The sequence below is a fragment of the Jaculus jaculus genome, chromosome 10 (genome assembly GCF_020740685.1).
Source record: "Jaculus jaculus isolate mJacJac1 chromosome 10, mJacJac1.mat.Y.cur, whole genome shotgun sequence".
Lineage (NCBI taxonomy): Eukaryota > Metazoa > Chordata > Mammalia > Rodentia > Dipodidae > Jaculus > Jaculus jaculus.
The window spans coordinates 96,089,140-96,105,942 of NC_059111.1; the positions used below are offsets into that span (position 1 = coordinate 96,089,140).

Genomic DNA, 16,803 nt, shown 5'->3' on the forward strand with positions numbered 1-16,803 from the left:
ACTGTGTCTGGTCTAGACTCAGCGTGGCCTGCAGAAAGCTGTAACTGCCAACGTCTGTGTGCTGAGCCCTTTATAACCAGCCATGGCTTTTAGGGAAGGGAGGAAAAGCACACTCAGACATCTATCTGAAATTGCAAAGTAACCGACAATAGTGAAACCTCTTAAAATGACAGAGAAGCCCAGTGTGGCACAAGCCTTTAATCTCAGCACTTGGGAGGCAGAAGTAGGAGGAATGCTGTGAGTTTGAAGCCACCTTGAGACTGCATAGTGAAATTCCAGGCTAGATGGAGACCCTGCCTCAAAAAACCACCAAAAAAAGAGGCAAGAAGCTGGGCGTGGTGGCGCATGCCTTTAATCCTAGCACTCAGAAGGCAGAGGTAGGAGGATTACCGTGAGTTCGAGGCCACCCTGAGACTACACAATGAATTCCCGGTCAGCCTGAGCTAGAGCAAGACCCTACCTCAAAAAACCAAAAAAAAAAAAAAAAAAAAAAAAAGGCAAGAAAAAAAGTTCCTGAAAATAGAAAGAAAAAGGTTATCTGAAGACCAGCTCCACCCTAAGACCCTATGTCATTCGCTGCGTTTCTCTGTCTCACTAACACAATAGTTCACAAATACACGTAGACACTGTTGACCAAAGGATGATTTCCACCCACTTATGGATTTCCTTCCTCTATTTTCATTTTATTAACTTTTAAAATAAAAATACTGAAGGTTTTTGGAGTGGAGAAGGGGAAACTGGGAAAATAACTATTGGCCCTTTCAGAACATTTGTGTGACTATACAACCTCCTTCTCTACTTCATTGTTTAAAATAGTTCAGTGGGGCTGGAGGGATGGCTTAGCAGTTAAGGTACTTGTCTGCAAAGCCAAAGGACCCAGGTTCGAATCCCCAGGACCCACATTAGCCAGATGCATGGGGGAGGGGAGGACCATGTCTGGAGTTCATATGCAGTGGCTGGAGGCTCTGGTGTGCCCATTCTCTCTCTCTTTCTCTGTCAAATAAAAAAAAAATAAGAAATTTAAAATAGTTCAGTGGTTGGTTCTGTGAAGATTATGTTTATTTTATGTAAGTGCACAAAAGATATTTCTATCCTAAGCCTTATTTCTCCCTTCAAGACTCAACTAACAGTACCATCTGAGAGAGAAATTATATTTTAAAATACCTATGCCGTATTGACTACAATTTATTCTACTTACTTATGTTTTCCCTTTTCATTCCAGGTAATCAATAATACATTTCAAGATCATCCAATCCAATCCAATCCTACAGGTTGAGCCTACCAAAAGGCTCAGGAGTGGACAGTGGACTGCTTACCTGTGAGTGGAGTTTGGAGGTTTTTCTTTGGGCTCTGTTTATAGTATTTATATAGCCTGTCTGATGGTTTTCTAAATTCTTGCATCTAAAGGCACATGTTAAAACCCTGTCTGATCTGCTATGCCTTCTCTAGATTACCTGCCAGTAAATGAATCAGGTGGACTCTATGAATAGTTCCTACTTTGTAATCTGACCTCCTGCTTTACGTTTTCTTGAACATGTCATATCCAACCAATAATGAAAACTTCACTTCCTGATGCCTTGAGGCAGTAAAGAATATGAAGCCATCATTTTGGATCAATAAGCCCTTGGTTGTGCAAACACTAGTGATTCTAGAGCACCAAGCAACCTTCTCTTTTAACAAGGTCACCTGGGTGGAAGAAAGAGGGGCTTTCTAAGGAAGAAGACTTGGGGAGCCAAGAAAACTCAGGTTGTCCTTAGTAGGTAGAGAAGTTTATCAGGAACTCAGCAGAGTTATGGTGCATTTATCGGTCCAGGATTAGTTCAGTTGTTTCCTATTCCAGTTTGCTTGGGCTTCCAAACAAAATTCTACACACTGTACTAGAAAGCTGATAATTTTTTTTTTTTCAGGGTTGGGAGTCCACTCTTGTAGAGGGCACTATCTCCCAGGGTCTCCAGAAGGGCCCTTTTCTGTGCAGACCCCTGTTTAGTTACGTCTCACTATCTGAATTCCCTCTTCCTGTAAAGATACCAGTCATATTGGACTACGCCCACCCCAAAGATCTCTTTTACCTTAATCACCTCTTTGGAGACCTTCTACCAATATACAGTTCTATTCCGAGGTACTGGACATTAGAACTTAAACAAATGAAACCGGTCTGGAAAGATGGTGTAGTGATTAAGCACTTGCCTATGAAGCCTATGGACCCCAGTTCGGGGCTCGATTCCCCAGGACCCACGTTAGCCAGATGCACAAGGGGGCGGGTGCATGTTTCTGGAGTTCGTTTGCAGTGGCTGGAGGCCCTGGCGCGCCCATGAGCTCTCTCTCTCTCTCTCTCTCTCTCTCTCTCTGCCTCTTTCTCTCTCTGCCGGCCACTCTCAAATAAACAAATAAAAAATGAACAACAAATGAAACCGAGGAACACAATTTCAGCACAAAACTTCACCACCATCACTTTCCTATAACATGCTGGTATTTCATTGATAACATTTGAGCCTCCGTTGATGTTCCTCTCCTGAGCTTTCTTAGCACTTACATCAGTCACTCCCAGCATTTGGGTTTTCTCTGGCGGGTCATGGTCCTCTGTGTACGTCTGTGATCCACACATGCTCTTCATCCAACCTGGCTCAGAGAAGCCGAAAGGCCCCTCACCCCTCATGCGCAGCCTCTCACTTCCCAGTGACATAACATGATTCTTGAAATTGGAGCGTGTGCCTTTTATATTTCTCACAGCACTACAGAGGAAGCATTGTATACCGCAGCAGTCATTTAGTGAAACCTTTTAAACTATTTACTTGTTACGATATTATTTACTCATTAACAATTATATGGTCTTGCATTCGCCAGCAAAGAGATCCCCAATAACTGGAGGCTACCAAAAAAAAAAGCCCCAAAAATGCCACTGACACCCGACTCAGGGTCTTACACAAGTGGATACTTATATAAAATGGGAAATTCTGAAGGCAAGAGTTTTTCAATCCTTGAATGTCCCTAGCTGGGGCACTCCAATGGGCGATGGCCAGCGGCCAGCATTGGTGTCTCCCAACTGCGTTTCATTAATTCCAGTCAGCTACAGGGCTTGGAGAAGAAGATCTTCCCAGGGAGCACATGAGTGGTCAGCCCCTAGCAGCCTTTGGCCGTCACTGCAGAGCTGCACAAGCAGGCAGCGTTATAACCAGCATGGGCCAATATTGCTAGAATTGACTGGAGCTCCAGATGGACTGGAAAGAGAGGCTTGGGGATTTCTTTCTTCCTTTTTGCTTGAGTTTGACAAAAATAAGCTTCCCTGTACACCCTCGGCAAAGTTCTCCATCTCCTGTGGAGGTCAAGTATGCTCCAATTTGCCAAAGTAGAGTCTGAAGTGACCGGTCTGCTTGCCTATGGGTTCATGTTCTTTTAACTGAGTTATTTGCAAGCAGAGAGCGGGGACGACAGGTGTGCCAGGGCCCCTTGCCACTGCAAACGAACTACAGATATGTGTGCCACTTTGTGCATGTGGCTTTACATGGGTACTGGGGAATTGAATCCGAGCTGTAAGGCTTTGCAAGCAGGCACCTTCACTCACTAAACCATCTCCCCAGACCTAAAAATGTTATTTATTTATGAGAAAGAATGTGTGCGTATATGGCACACCAGGACCTCTTACCGCTGCAAACGAACTCTAGATGCATGTGCCACTTCATGTATCTGGCTTTTGTGGGTACTTGGGATTCAAACTGAGACTGGCAGGTTTCACAAACAAGTGTCTCTAACCTCTGAGCCATCTCTTCAGCCTGTGTGAATTTCTGAAGATGCTTGTAGTGCGAGGCTTACTATGGAAAAAGGCCTTGAACCTACTGGTCTATCCAGGATTCTCCCCTCAAGGAAGCTTCTCCCAGGGCCCGTGTCCTAAGATACAAGGCAAGTACATGGCCAATTTGAGTATTAGCCACATTGGGCTAGGGACTGAGGGAACACAGGAACACAAGTTCCCAAGGTCTTCCCAGCATTCTGGAAACATTCATGGTTAGGAATGTAAGAAGAATTCCATCTCACCACCCGGAGAAACGTAAGGTCCTCTTTGCTATCCTTCTTTGAGAAAACGTTTTCTGTCAGCTCTGCTAAACGTTAGGGTTTCCCTGGCCAGGGAATTGCACCTGGCCTTGAAAGGCACCTCTGTAAGATCACACACCTCTGCCCAGCGCAGCCATGACAGAGGAGATGGACAAGCGCGTGAGGAAGGGCAGGTGCCAAGGAGAAAAGCAGAAGACACCATCTCAAATTCCTCTCTAGCGTTTGGTCTCGTAGGCACAGGCAGGAAAGAGAAAGAAAGGAATGACTGAGCTTTTCACTTCTGGATCAAAACTATGGGAAGTCTCCCTGCGAGTTCCAAAGGTGACGTGCTTTGAAAGACTGAAGGACACAGACTCTTGGCTACTGCCACGCTCTGCTGCTGGGTGTTCAACAAAGATAAGCTGTGAGCCTTGGGCCTGACTCAGTGCCATGGCACTCAGTATGCTTTACAGTAGAATATGCATTCAATCTTTGGGGGGGGCAGAAATTGAGACATTTTCCTTCCTACCATTCTCTGTATCCCAGAGCCAACAATGGCCAATTAAATCTAGATTTTTTTAATCGACTTTTCTGAGAGGAAAAGGCAATTATATTCCCTGAAACAGATATGTTAAGCTAAACTTATTATGTGGGGCGTTCCCCCGCTCACCCCCCTCCAGCTTCCTTTTTCCTGACTTAAAACAAAATGTCCATCATTCACTCTAACACCAGCCTTTAAGAGCTGGAGACAAATGGAGTCTGAACATTCACACCAGTTGTGGTACAAATGAGCTGTGATCGCGGGCTGCTGGCTTCTCCACCGACAGGGGAAAGAGTGGTTTAATGTCTTTGGCTGAAAATGCTTTCTTAAAGAAGGCCAACATTAATATTGAGTCTTGTTACTCAATAACTGCAATGATAGATTATAGACACGGGCACCCTAAGACTGGGGGAAAAATGTGTGCTTATCAAAGCCAGAGGATGGGGGAAGAAAACAAATCCTAACACAGGTTTTTCCTGTCTTTCTTTTTGGGGTATGTGTGTGTGGTGTACGCAACTGTGTGTACAAATGCACACGGCCCTTGCTCACAGGAGCAGATGCCAGGGGAAGATGTCAGGTATCCTCTTTTTTCACTCTTTTGCCTTATTTTCCTGAGACAGAGTTTCTCGCTGAACCTACAGCCCTCCTTCTTTCCACTAGACTGGCTGACCAGTGAACACTAGCTATCCTCCTGTCTCTACCACCCTCGGCTCTGGGGTTACAGGCATCCCTGGCCATGCCTGGAGTTCTGCATGGGCACTTGGGTTTCGACTCAGCAAGCGATCTTATCTGCTGAGCCATCTTCCCGGCCCCCATGTTGGGTTTTTAGAAGGGAGTACTTCTAAGAGCATTTGAAGCCCTTCAAAGAATTTCTCCCATTAGTGTGTATATAATAACCCTGATTTTCAGCCTGATTTTATCACAGACTTACAACATTTATAACTCCGGTGCTTCCAGGCAGACAATGGTTCCATTTAGGGTGTTTGGACTTCACAATGGTCCAGATGCCATATACATTTGTTAGAAACTGGGCTTCAAGGTTTGCATTTGGATCTTTTCCAAGGCTAGCAACATGCAGTTCTGAGAGCCTGGCAGTGCTGGTACCGCAGTTCTGGCTCATACTGTGCCCCCGTGAACACAAATAGCTGACGCAGGAGGGTGCGCTGCATTGCTCAGCTTGGTCTGAGGCAGGTCAAGTGCCTTTAACTACGTAGCTTAAATGCATCGCCGATTTATGATGACTTTATCAGGATATAACCCCAGGATAAATCAAGAAGCATTTTTCTGAAGACATTTGCTATGGTGGGAGACACTGTGGGGACTTTTCTGCCTCCCTCAGGTCACTGCCTAATGGTTTATAAAATTGAAAATGTAATTGGAAGCTGGAATTGACAGGGAGGCTGTGATCACCCGTGGAAGCAACTTCCTCTAGCATCCACTTTCATTCCTTTGTGATTTATTCGTTCTCCAGATGTGTATTAAACTGGATCTTCTCCTTCCCAGGTGCTGTTTTAGGTCTGAGCTACATTAACAAGTCTAATATTCTTTGCTATAAAATAAACTCTTTTTAAAGATCCAATGCAATGGAAAATTTGGTAAATCCAATAATGTGCTCATTGACGTAAACTGTGATGTCTGATACTCTTTATTTATTTTTCATTGGCCTCTCGTTGGCAAAGGGTCGTGGTATTTTAAATTTCTGTGCCCTTTCATCCACCTATCATACTTCATTATGTGGTTTCTAGACAAAACACTGGCATGCACCGGCTTTATCTGTCATTCCTATTTTCTAAAAGTCAATTTAGAGAGTGATGTCTAATTTCCCTCATAGTTCTGGTTTTTGTGTGGCAAATTTTTTCTAAAAAAAAAAAGAAAAAGAGAGAAGGGAACACAACTGTAGCTTTAAAGAAATTGACATGAAGAGCAGAGGAAGGCCACTGTGACACATTTATGGAAGGTTTAAAAAAAAACAAAGGCAAGAGAAACCAGGAGCTGAGTAGCCAGAAAACCAGTGGTGTGTCTCAGTACACCGCCTGTCACACAGACAGGGCCCTGCCATCAGCCCAGGTCTACTTTTTAAACTTAATATTTGGAAATGAAGCCTCACAAATAGTCCTCAGCTCCCACAAAACCTGGGTCTCCACCTGCAACCAACCACAATGAACTTGGACACCTCAGCTCTGTGTCTACAGCTAATTAAATGAGCAAAGCAATGGTCAACGTGTGAAATGTGGTGACTTATTCTTTTTAAGATGTTGAGACCGAAATCAGCTTATTTTCTCAAGTGCACCCCACTTAAGTGAAATAATAAATCCATTTGCCAAAGCACAAGCGAACATAAACAGAAGAGTCATTTTTACCTCATTAATAAACATCAAGGATGAGGTTACCCTCACATCAAGCAAGCCAAGCCTCCTGACAGGAAATGGCTCCTGGTAAGAAGTTGTAGGCGAGCATAAATCCTTCCAGACCTCCACATGATCATGTCATCACCAAGGTCCTTGCCCCCACAGACCCTGCTTCTCCCACCTGCAGGTCTTGCGAGGTGCAGCCGAGTGCTGTGATTTTTAAAAGCACACACATCTGGGACCAGGTTACTTGGACCTAAACCCCAGGTCTGCTATGAGCTAGCTATGTAGCCTTGGGTAAACAACTCACTTTTCACTGGGCCTTGCTATTTTTGTCTGTAAAAGAGGGAAAGTACGGACTTGCAATGGTATCTTGAGCGAACTCAGCTTGGTACCTAGTACTTCATAACTATTGGCTAAATAAATAAGTTTCTCCATCTAGATTTTTTTCTGGGCAGGGGCGGGGACTTAAAGATAGGGTTTCACTCTAGCCCAGGCTGACCTGAAATTCACTATGTAGTCTCAGGCTGGCCTTGAACTTACAACAATCCTCCTACCTCTGCCTCCTGAGTGCTGGGATTAAAGGCGAGCGTCACCCTGCCCAGCTCCATCTAGATTTTAAGCAAGTATGGGATCACTTATGAGTTCTCCCTTGCAGCTCCTCATTGAGCAGGGGATGGCATATGGTCAGCCATTAGTCAAAGCCTGTAGTAGGCCAGGGGTCACAAACAGCAACTGGAGATCCAGATTGCCCTGAAAATGTGCTTCCCTCACACTGCATGTTTATTGTTTTTTTGGTTTCTTTAGTTTGGAATTGGAATGCTCTTTGTGATCCATGTGTTTTCCATTTCTCCAAAAAGCCACCACTCCCAGGGGACTTACCTCTGTAACCCTGGAAAGCACTGGAGTCTATCATGCCTGGTCTAAATGATCACATGATATGCAAACATCCCTGGAGGTAGCAGCATTTTTCTGGCTCATAGGAGGAGATGAGAAGTTAAATATGAACTCTCCTTGCAGTTTTCCAGTTAACCCACCCGTCCCAATTTCTATACTAAAAGTCACAGGAGAAAATAGAAAATAGGTGGACTGAGCACTTTCTCAGAAGCAGAGAAGTGAGTTGTCTGTAAATGTTAGAATCAACAAGGCTGTGTCAGTTATGTTAGGGACATAAACAATTAAAATCTCAGTTACTTTAAAACTGCTAAGCCGGGCGTGGTGACACATGCCTTTAATCCCAGCACTCGGGAGGCAGAGGTAGGAGGATCGCCGTGAGTTCGAGGCCCCCCTGAGACTCCATAGTGAATTCTAGGAGAGCCTGAGCTAGAGTGAGACCCTCCCTCGAAAACAAAACAAAAACTGTTGTTTATGGTTTCTCACTAGACCTGAAGAGATAAGGGTCTCTGGGCTGCATCATTGCCATACATTCTTGAAAACACAGTCTGACAACTGCCACTGGAAAATATTTTCAGCCATGTTGACAGAAAAGAAATCTCTGAAAACTCTTCCATCAGCAAGTTGACCCTGTTTACAGCTCATTGGCCAGAATTAGTCACATGACCCCAAGGGGTCAACAAGTACTTTAAAAGTAAAATAGGAATGTAGTACAAACAGAACTCATGACCACAAGAATTTTATTTGTAACTTACAGTCTCAGGCCAGGATTCCTAAACTTTTCAATAGATTCATAGCAAGTATTTCCATACAACTAAAAATGCATCGCAAAACACTGACAAGGCTAAGAGGGATATCAAATACAATCTCAGCTCTACCACTGAACTATTTCAGATCTGGTTAAAGGAAAGAGAAGTTATAGGATATTTTAATAACAAAGCTATATAGTATTAATCACCAAGGAGAATGTATAACATATACATATATGATATTATGCATAAACATATATATATGTATATATATATATATAGATAGATATAGATATAGATATATATTGATATACATATTCTCTTTTAAAAAAGCAAGGAGAGCACTTCAGGGTATAGGAGAGAAAAGGCAGGCACATAGGCCCAGAGGTAGAAATGAAAGCAATCAGGAACCTTGGACCTACAAGGCAGGCGGTGAATGGAGACAGTAATAAACCCTGAGTCGCCTCTGCTTACAGCTTAAGGCATGTTTTGATCACTCCTCCTCCTGACAAGGAATATCCAAGTTGAAGTGGCCTTTCCTCACTGGGGTCAGTTCAGCCTTTTGCTATGTAACATCTGTTTTTGAAATTCAGTGAGACCCTGACTTAAATCTGTTTAACTCACAAAATAGCAAGAGAACATCTTGTTTTCGTGACCGTCTAGGGGCTGTGTGTCAACAAATAAAAGGTCTGTTTGTAGTATTTAAAGGAAAAGCTGGTTGTGAGATATTCTGCCACAGGGATAAATTTATTACCAATTGTTCATTTCTTGGAATCAAGAACCAAAGTTTGAAAGCACAGTGGACCAGCTTCATTTACAGCAGCAAATTTCTGCTTACTGGTGGGTGATAAGCATGCTTTTACTGTCACAAGGTCACCATGTCGGATGGATCTAGAAAGACGCCCTCTTTCCAGCCTCCTACCCCAGTTGATATATTAAATGTATTCCCTGTGTCAGTAGAAATTCTGATAGGCAGCATCTAGCACGTCATTATTTTTATATTACTTGCTTAGGACTTAAAGTAGAAAAGAAGGGGGCTGGAGAGATGGCTTAGCGGTTAAGCGCTTGCCTGTGAAGCCTAAGGACCCCGGTTCGAGGCTCGGTTCCCCAGGTCCCATGTTAGCCAGATGCACAAGGGGGCGCACGCGTCTGGAGTTCGTTTGCAGAGGCTGGAAGCCCTGGCGCGCCCATTCTCTCTCTCTCCCTCTATCTGTCTTTCTCTCTGTGTCTGTCGCTCTCAAATAAATAAATTAAAAATTTTTTTTAAAAAAAGTAGAAAAGAAGGGGACAATAGAACCATCCTTCAAACATTACTAGTTACTTCTTCCCTATCTGCTTTGCCAAAAGACAGAAGTAAAAAGGATTTTTTTCCTGCACTTAGAAGAGTATGTCAGGCAGGTAATCGATGACAATTTGTATTGATAAGTGAACATAAAATTCCAGTGTCGGGCTGGAGAGATGGCTCAGCAATTAAGCCAGTTGCCTTCGAAGCCTAATGATCTGGGTTTGATTCGACAGTTCCCATGTAAAACCAGATGCACAAAGTGGAACATGCATCTGGAGTTGCTTTGCAGTTCCTAGAGGCCATGGTGCATCCATTTTCTCCCTCTCTCTCTTTCTCTCTGCTTTCAAATAAATAAATAAACATTCATAATTCTTTTAAAATCTCTAGAGTTATAATTTTATGTTCCCTTTATGAGGGCATATCTTCATGTATATAAATATCATTCATGTTTGAAAGTAAATTAGCATCTATAATTCACTCTAAATCATTTGGAATACATTCTTTTTTATTTTTTTATTTTTTATTTATTTATATTTTTTTAAAATTTTTATTTATTTATTTGAGAGTGACAGACACAGAGAGAAAGACAGATAGAGGGAGAGAGAGAGAATGGGCATGCCAGGGCTTCCAGCCTCTGCAAACGAACTCCAGACTCGTGCGCCCCCTTGTGCATCTGGCTAACGTGGGACCTGGGGAACCTGGCCTCGAACCGGGGTCCTTAGGCTTCACAGGCAAGCGCTTAACCGCTAAGCCATCTCTCCAGCCCTATTTTTTTTTTTTTTTTTTGAGGTAGGGTCTCACTCTGGCCCAGGCTGACCTGGAATTCACTACGTAGTCTCAGGGTGGCCTCGAACTCATGGCGATCCTCCAAACCTCTGCCTCCCGAGTGCTGGGAGTAAAGGGGTGCGCCACCACGCCCGGCTGGAATACACTCTTATAATGGTGTGTTCTTTACTTATTAACCCTATTAACCCTTAACCCCTTTTTTATTTTGACTATTACCCATCTCCAACATCCGAACACAGACACTGTGAAGGCAGGCAGGCAGCTGCGTCCATGTGATGGTTTGAATCAAATGCCCCCCATAAATTCACATGCTTGGTCCCCAGCTGGTGGCAGTTTGAAAGATGGTGAGCCTTGCTGCAGGAGATGCGGGCATCACTGAGGGCAGACCCTGAGGTCTTAGTTTGCCAATGCTAGTCGCCTCACTGCCCTGCTGCTGTTTTGGACCTGCCGTGGCAAGATGATGCCCACCTTCTGCTCTACCATGCTTTCTCCTGCCATCATGAAGCTTCCCCTTAAGACTATAAGCCACAATAACCCCTTTCCTCCCATCAGCTGCTACTTCTGATTGAGCGCTTCATCTGAGCCTTGTGGAAGTAAGTACAATTCTCAACTTAATATTTCCATGCCACACAAGTTACCTAGTACATGGCTAATGTGTGCACTTTCTGTAGAATACTGTCCTCTGTCCTTTGTCTATGCCACCTATACCTCTTGACACCAGGATGCAGTTCTGCCCCAGCTTCACACGGGCTAACGAATATCACGTATGGAAGGTTAATCTGAAAGTGGACATGCACACTAGAGTGAGATTTACCAGTAATTTGGCTGCTTTGGGGTCACCCACGTTCCTGGAAGTAATTCCTAACTCATGCTCTGTAAGTAAACCCAATCAATTCATTTGTTCAACAAGGTAGACTTTGATGGAACCCTTATGTTGTGTCTTGAATATAAAATGTCTCCCACACAACAATAAATAAATAAATAAATAAATAAATAAAAATATAAAGGGCTGGAGAGATGGCTTAGTGATTGAGCGCTTGCCCATGAAGCCTAAGGACCCCAGTTCAAGGCTTGACTCCCCAGGACCCACGTTAGCCAGATGCACAAGGGGGCGCACGCGTCTGGAGTTCGTTTGCAGAGGCTGGAGGCCCTGGCGCGCCCATTCTCTCTCTCTCTCTCTCTCTCTCTCTCTCTCTCTCTCTCTCTCTCTGCCTCTTTCTCTCTGACTGTCACTCTCAAATAAATAGATGAAAATACACACAAAAATAAATAAATAAATAAAATGTCTCCCATAGGCTAAGGTGTTTGAACTCTTGGTCCCCTGCTTATGGTGATGTTGGGGAATGTTGTGGAACCTTTTAGGAGGTGGAGCCTTGCTGGATGAAGTAGGTCACTGGCCACAGGCCTTGACCGTTTTATAGCCAGGCTACAAGTCAAGTTCACTCTCAGCTTCCTGAGTTGTAATGTGACATGGTCTTCCCATCCTTACCACGCCTTCCCCACAATGATGACTTGTACCTTAAAACTGTAAATGGAATTAAACAGTTTTTTTTTTTTTTTCTTTTTCCATGAGCCGCTTCTGGTCAGGTATTTTCTCACAGCGATGAAAAGGTAACTGATATACCTGACCCTGCCCTGCCACTGGGCCACTATCTTGGGGGGCTGGGGGGAGTCCATGTTTGTTTACATTCCCCAGGAATAGTTCACATGACAGTCTTGATTGTTTTTATTGGCATTTTCATTGCAATGACAGTTACGGACCCTCAGCCATTCTTTATTGTGTCTTCATGTAAACATAGCAAGGAAGACAGTAGAGCTTAAAATGCAGTTGATTATATAGAGACTTTTAAAAATATTTTATTTATTTATTGGAGAAAGAGAGAGAGAGAGAGAGAGAGAGAGGGAGAGAGAGAATGGGCACGCCAGGGCATCTAGCCACTGCACACAAACTCCAGACGCATGTGCCACTTTGTGCATCTGGCCTAAGTGGGTTCTGGGAAATCAAACCTGGGTCCTTAGGCTTCGTAGGCAAGTGCCTTAACCACTAAGCCATCTCTCCAGCCCTGTAGGGACTTTTTTTTGCATTATGAAACTTTCGCATTCACTTGGCCATAGTCTCCCTCCTTTATGGACACCAGCTGAACATCACAGTGGTAATGTCATGCTCATCTCTGCTTTCTCAGCTTTGAGCTGTCAGGCCACCTCTGCTATACAAGCTACCCAGGATGTATGTCACAGCCCATGGCAGTGGCTTTAAATCTTTTAATCTCTCAAATAATTATCTAATTTTGATGGGATTAGCTCTATGACTTTAACTTTGTTAGTCAGAAACTCTGGCCCATCAACCCACCTGGTAAAAGCAATCCATATGATATTTTAGCACCTGTTGGGCACACGGCTTGATGTTCACGTTAATTTGCCTAGTGGTCACTACACGCTTTTATGATGGCCAGGCAAAATATGAACACTTCTTGAGACAGAACAGGGTGGATTCATTTGTTCTGTTTTTCTCTTGCTGTCTATGTAGTCAGTGCTGAAATTGGAATGACTCTTGAGTTCCAAACAGCCCCAAGAAAAATGCTGATTCATTTATAAGAGGTACAATTCCACAGTAGGTGTTTTTTTTTTCTTTTTCTTTTCTTTTTTTTTTCATTTTTTTTGCTTTGTGTATTTGAAGACATTCCCAAAGAAACAAAGCTGGATGCAGAAAAAAATAATGCAAGAAAAGAAAAACAATACTCCAAATTCTGAACAATCCTACTTTAATAGGTGGATCTGTCTGCCAGCTGGCCACAGGGTTGACTGCTCATAATATATACTTTCGGTAGGCCACATGTAGTTCTTGGAACTGTTTATATTAGGCTACAGAAACTTAATTATTCTAAAATTGGCAGGACTCTCTTTGATTACTTAATACAAAATTGCCTAGTCATCTTTCTATGGAGTGTGGACAGCTTTTGTTTAAGTGTGAAAAACTGGAAGATGTAAATGTGTTCCAAAAAAGATTTTAGGTCAAGTAGAAAAACAAGAATCTATCCTGTGGGTTTTTTTTTTTTCTTTTCTTTTCTTATTTTTTCATGATCCTTCGCAGGTGGCTGCCACATGCTTTAAATTGACAAACTAGGTAACTGTCAAAGCGAAGTCCTCAATTACAAGTATTTTTCCCTTTTCTTTGTGAATTTTGTCAGAAGTAAAGCCTGCTGTCTGGTGCGTTTCACACTGTGCTCTAATCTTACATTTTGCAAAGGTTTTCCAGCAAGAGAGTGAGGAAACTAAAAATCAGCTATAAGTATGTTCTGTCGAACAAAGCAGATGTTATTGCAAACTGGTTGTCACACCTTGGCTTTTTAAAAATTATTTTTTTAATATTTTACTTATTAGAGAGAGAGCAAAAGAGGCAAATAAGAGAGAGAGAGAGAGTGGGCACAACAGAGCCTCTAGCCACTGCAAACGAACTCCAGACTTATGTGCCACCTTGTACATCTGTCTTATGTGGGTACTAGAGAATTGAACTTGGGTCCTTAGGCTTCGTAAGCAAGTGCCTTAACTGCTAAGCCATCTCTCCCACCCCCAAATATCCCGTTTACGACTCACTTTTGCTCCTGATCTTACCATCCATGAACTTCTTTTCTTGCCTTCCAAATGAACTTAAGATCTATAGACCTTGGGCGAGGAACTGGGCAGGCACAATAAGCTTTTTCCTTGTCATTTAAGTCTAAGTGGCAGTGAAAGTCTCCACCTACCACCCTCCCAGCTGCCCCCAGGGCCTGGGAATGCCCATGGCAACTCTACACTCTTCCTGTGACCCGGGCTGGGGCTTCTAAGAGAGATGGTGAGAAAAGATAAAGGTGCTGTGACCAATAGAGACCTACACCAGGCCCAGAAAGGATAGGCTTCCCAGGCAAATATTCAGAACTACGCCTTCTGTTTCTAATTACTGAGCATGGTTAGAGAGCGCAATCAGGCGACACTTTTTTTTTTTCAGATTGATGGAAGCATTTAAATCAGCTTTGGATGTCAGTGTCTTCGAATTATGATGGAGCAATGGCAAGGAGTCTCCGAAGGCCATGGAAATTTGAAGTTATTTCAACTCAACCCTGATTTTCATCCTTTCTTATTTATCAAATAGGTCTTTTTTTCCTTGAACTTTTTTTGTAGCCCGTCTCCTTCTCATACAGATGCCTAATATTCCTCTTCCTGAAACTAGCATGTCCTTCTAACACAAAATTATTATTTTCTTCTAGAGGAAAGAAAACACAACTAGAAGTCAAAATGTAAAATAGAGTTTTATTTTACAACCACTACCACCCCAAAGACTGCCAAGCACTCCACTAGAGATGTGGGCTTTTTTTGTTTGTTTGTTTCTCGAGGTAGGGTTTCACTGTAGCCCAGGCTGACCTGGAATTCACTATGGAGTCTCAGGGTGGCCTCGATCTCTCAGTGATCCTCCTACCTCTACTTCAGAGTGCTGGGATTAAAGCGTGTGCCAGCATACATGGCTCGAGATGTGGTTTTTGAGAATGTCTTAGCCAAGTTTCTCTGTGTGTCAACTGAGTCCAATGAATATGATACGTTCCAATTTAACAAGTGCAAACTTAATGCTGAGGGTAAGAAAAATAGTTGGTTAAGCTCTTTGAAGAATACAAAAGCAAATAATCATCTGAAGAAAGATAAGACATTTGGGCTGGATAGATGGCTTAGCGGTTAAGCGCTTGCCTGTGAAGCCCAAGGACCCCGGTTCGAGGCTCGGTTGCCCAGGTCCCACATTAGCCAGATGCACAAGGGGGCGCACGGTCTGGAGTTCGTTTGCAGTGGCTGGAAGCCCTGGAGCACCCATTCTCTCTCTCTCTCTCTCTCTCTCTATCTGTATCTCTTTCTCTGTCTGTTGCTCTCAAATAAATAAATAAAAATAAACAAAACAAAAACAAAGATAAGACATGCATCTATGGTCTAGCAACTCACACATAAACAATAGATAAATATCTCAATAGAAATGCATCATGTGTACAGTGCAAACTTGTCAGTGAGTAAAGGGTTCAAAGACCTTGGGGTCTTCTGCTGTCCTTAAAGCGGCTCTCCTCTGTAAGCGACTACTCCAACAAAGCAAAGTCCAGACATCCCCACTGTGGTGGTTTGATTCAGGTGTCCCCCATAAACTTAAGGTGTTCGGAATGTTAGGTTCCCAGCTGATGGAGATTGGGAATTAACACCTCCTGAGGGAGTGTGTTGTTAGGGGAGGGCTTATGGGTGTTATAGCCAGCTTCCCCATGACAGTGTTTGGTACACTCTCCGGTTGCTATTGTCTACCTTGTTGGGTAGAAGGTGATGTCCACCCTCTGCTCATGCCATCATTTTCCCTGCCATCGTGGAGCTTCCCCCTTGAGCCTATAAGCTAAAATAAACCTCTTTTTCCCCACAAGCTGCTTCTTGGTTGGGTGATTTCTACCAGCAACGCAAACCTGACTGCAACACCCACTAACAAGTGGTTGCAACTACCAAGAGACTTGTGTGAAAAGTAGAAAACAGCATGAACATTTGCAATGTTTTATTTATGTGTCAATTTATATGTTTAACTTATAATGGATAATGTCTGGTTTGGTTTCAAGGCTGTTATTAGTCACTGATAGATATCATATCAGAACTTCCCAAAAACATTGCAGTGAATAAAATACTTCTGAGACACACCTTGGAGTTGTTCCCATTGATATTCTGTCAATTACAGTAATAATGTAGTTGGCTAAGGCTGTGAATCTGATTTTTTTAATTTTTTTAAATTTATTTGAGAGAGAGAGAGATACAGAAATAGGCAGGTAGAAAGAGAGAGAATGGGCATGCCAGGGCCTCCAGCCACTATGAACGAACTCCAGATACGTGTGCTCCCTTGTGCATCTGGCTTACGTGGGTCCTGGGGAGTCGAACCTGGGTCCTTTGGCTCTGCAGGCAAGTGCCTTAACTGCTAAGCCATCTTTCCAGCCCTGTGAATCTGATTTGTGTTCACCAAATTGGTAGTGTTTCTAAAATAAGCCAATCAGGAAGAGCAGACATATGAGTTGCTAATTTTTTTTAACCAATTAATTACTCCAGCAGGTAAAATGATTGTTTTATAAAATATGAGGGTTTAGTGTCATGTTTATAATTAATAAAAACCTATGACTTCTGATCTTCATTTTC

The 16,803-nt window shown here is 43.1% G+C and overlaps 1 protein-coding gene across 5 annotated transcripts in view; it reads left to right on the forward strand.

Moving 5' to 3' along the window:
* The window catches only part of Cald1 (caldesmon 1), a 212,055-nt gene that overhangs the window by 61,436 nt on the left and 133,816 nt on the right, over positions 1-16,803 (forward strand). For all 5 annotated transcript variants that reach the window (XM_045160131.1, XM_045160128.1, XM_045160130.1 and 2 more), the window contains exon 2: positions 1,223-1,318. The gene's annotated coding sequence lies outside the window, so the exon portion shown is untranslated. The remainder of the gene's footprint in view (positions 1-1,222; positions 1,319-16,803) is intronic.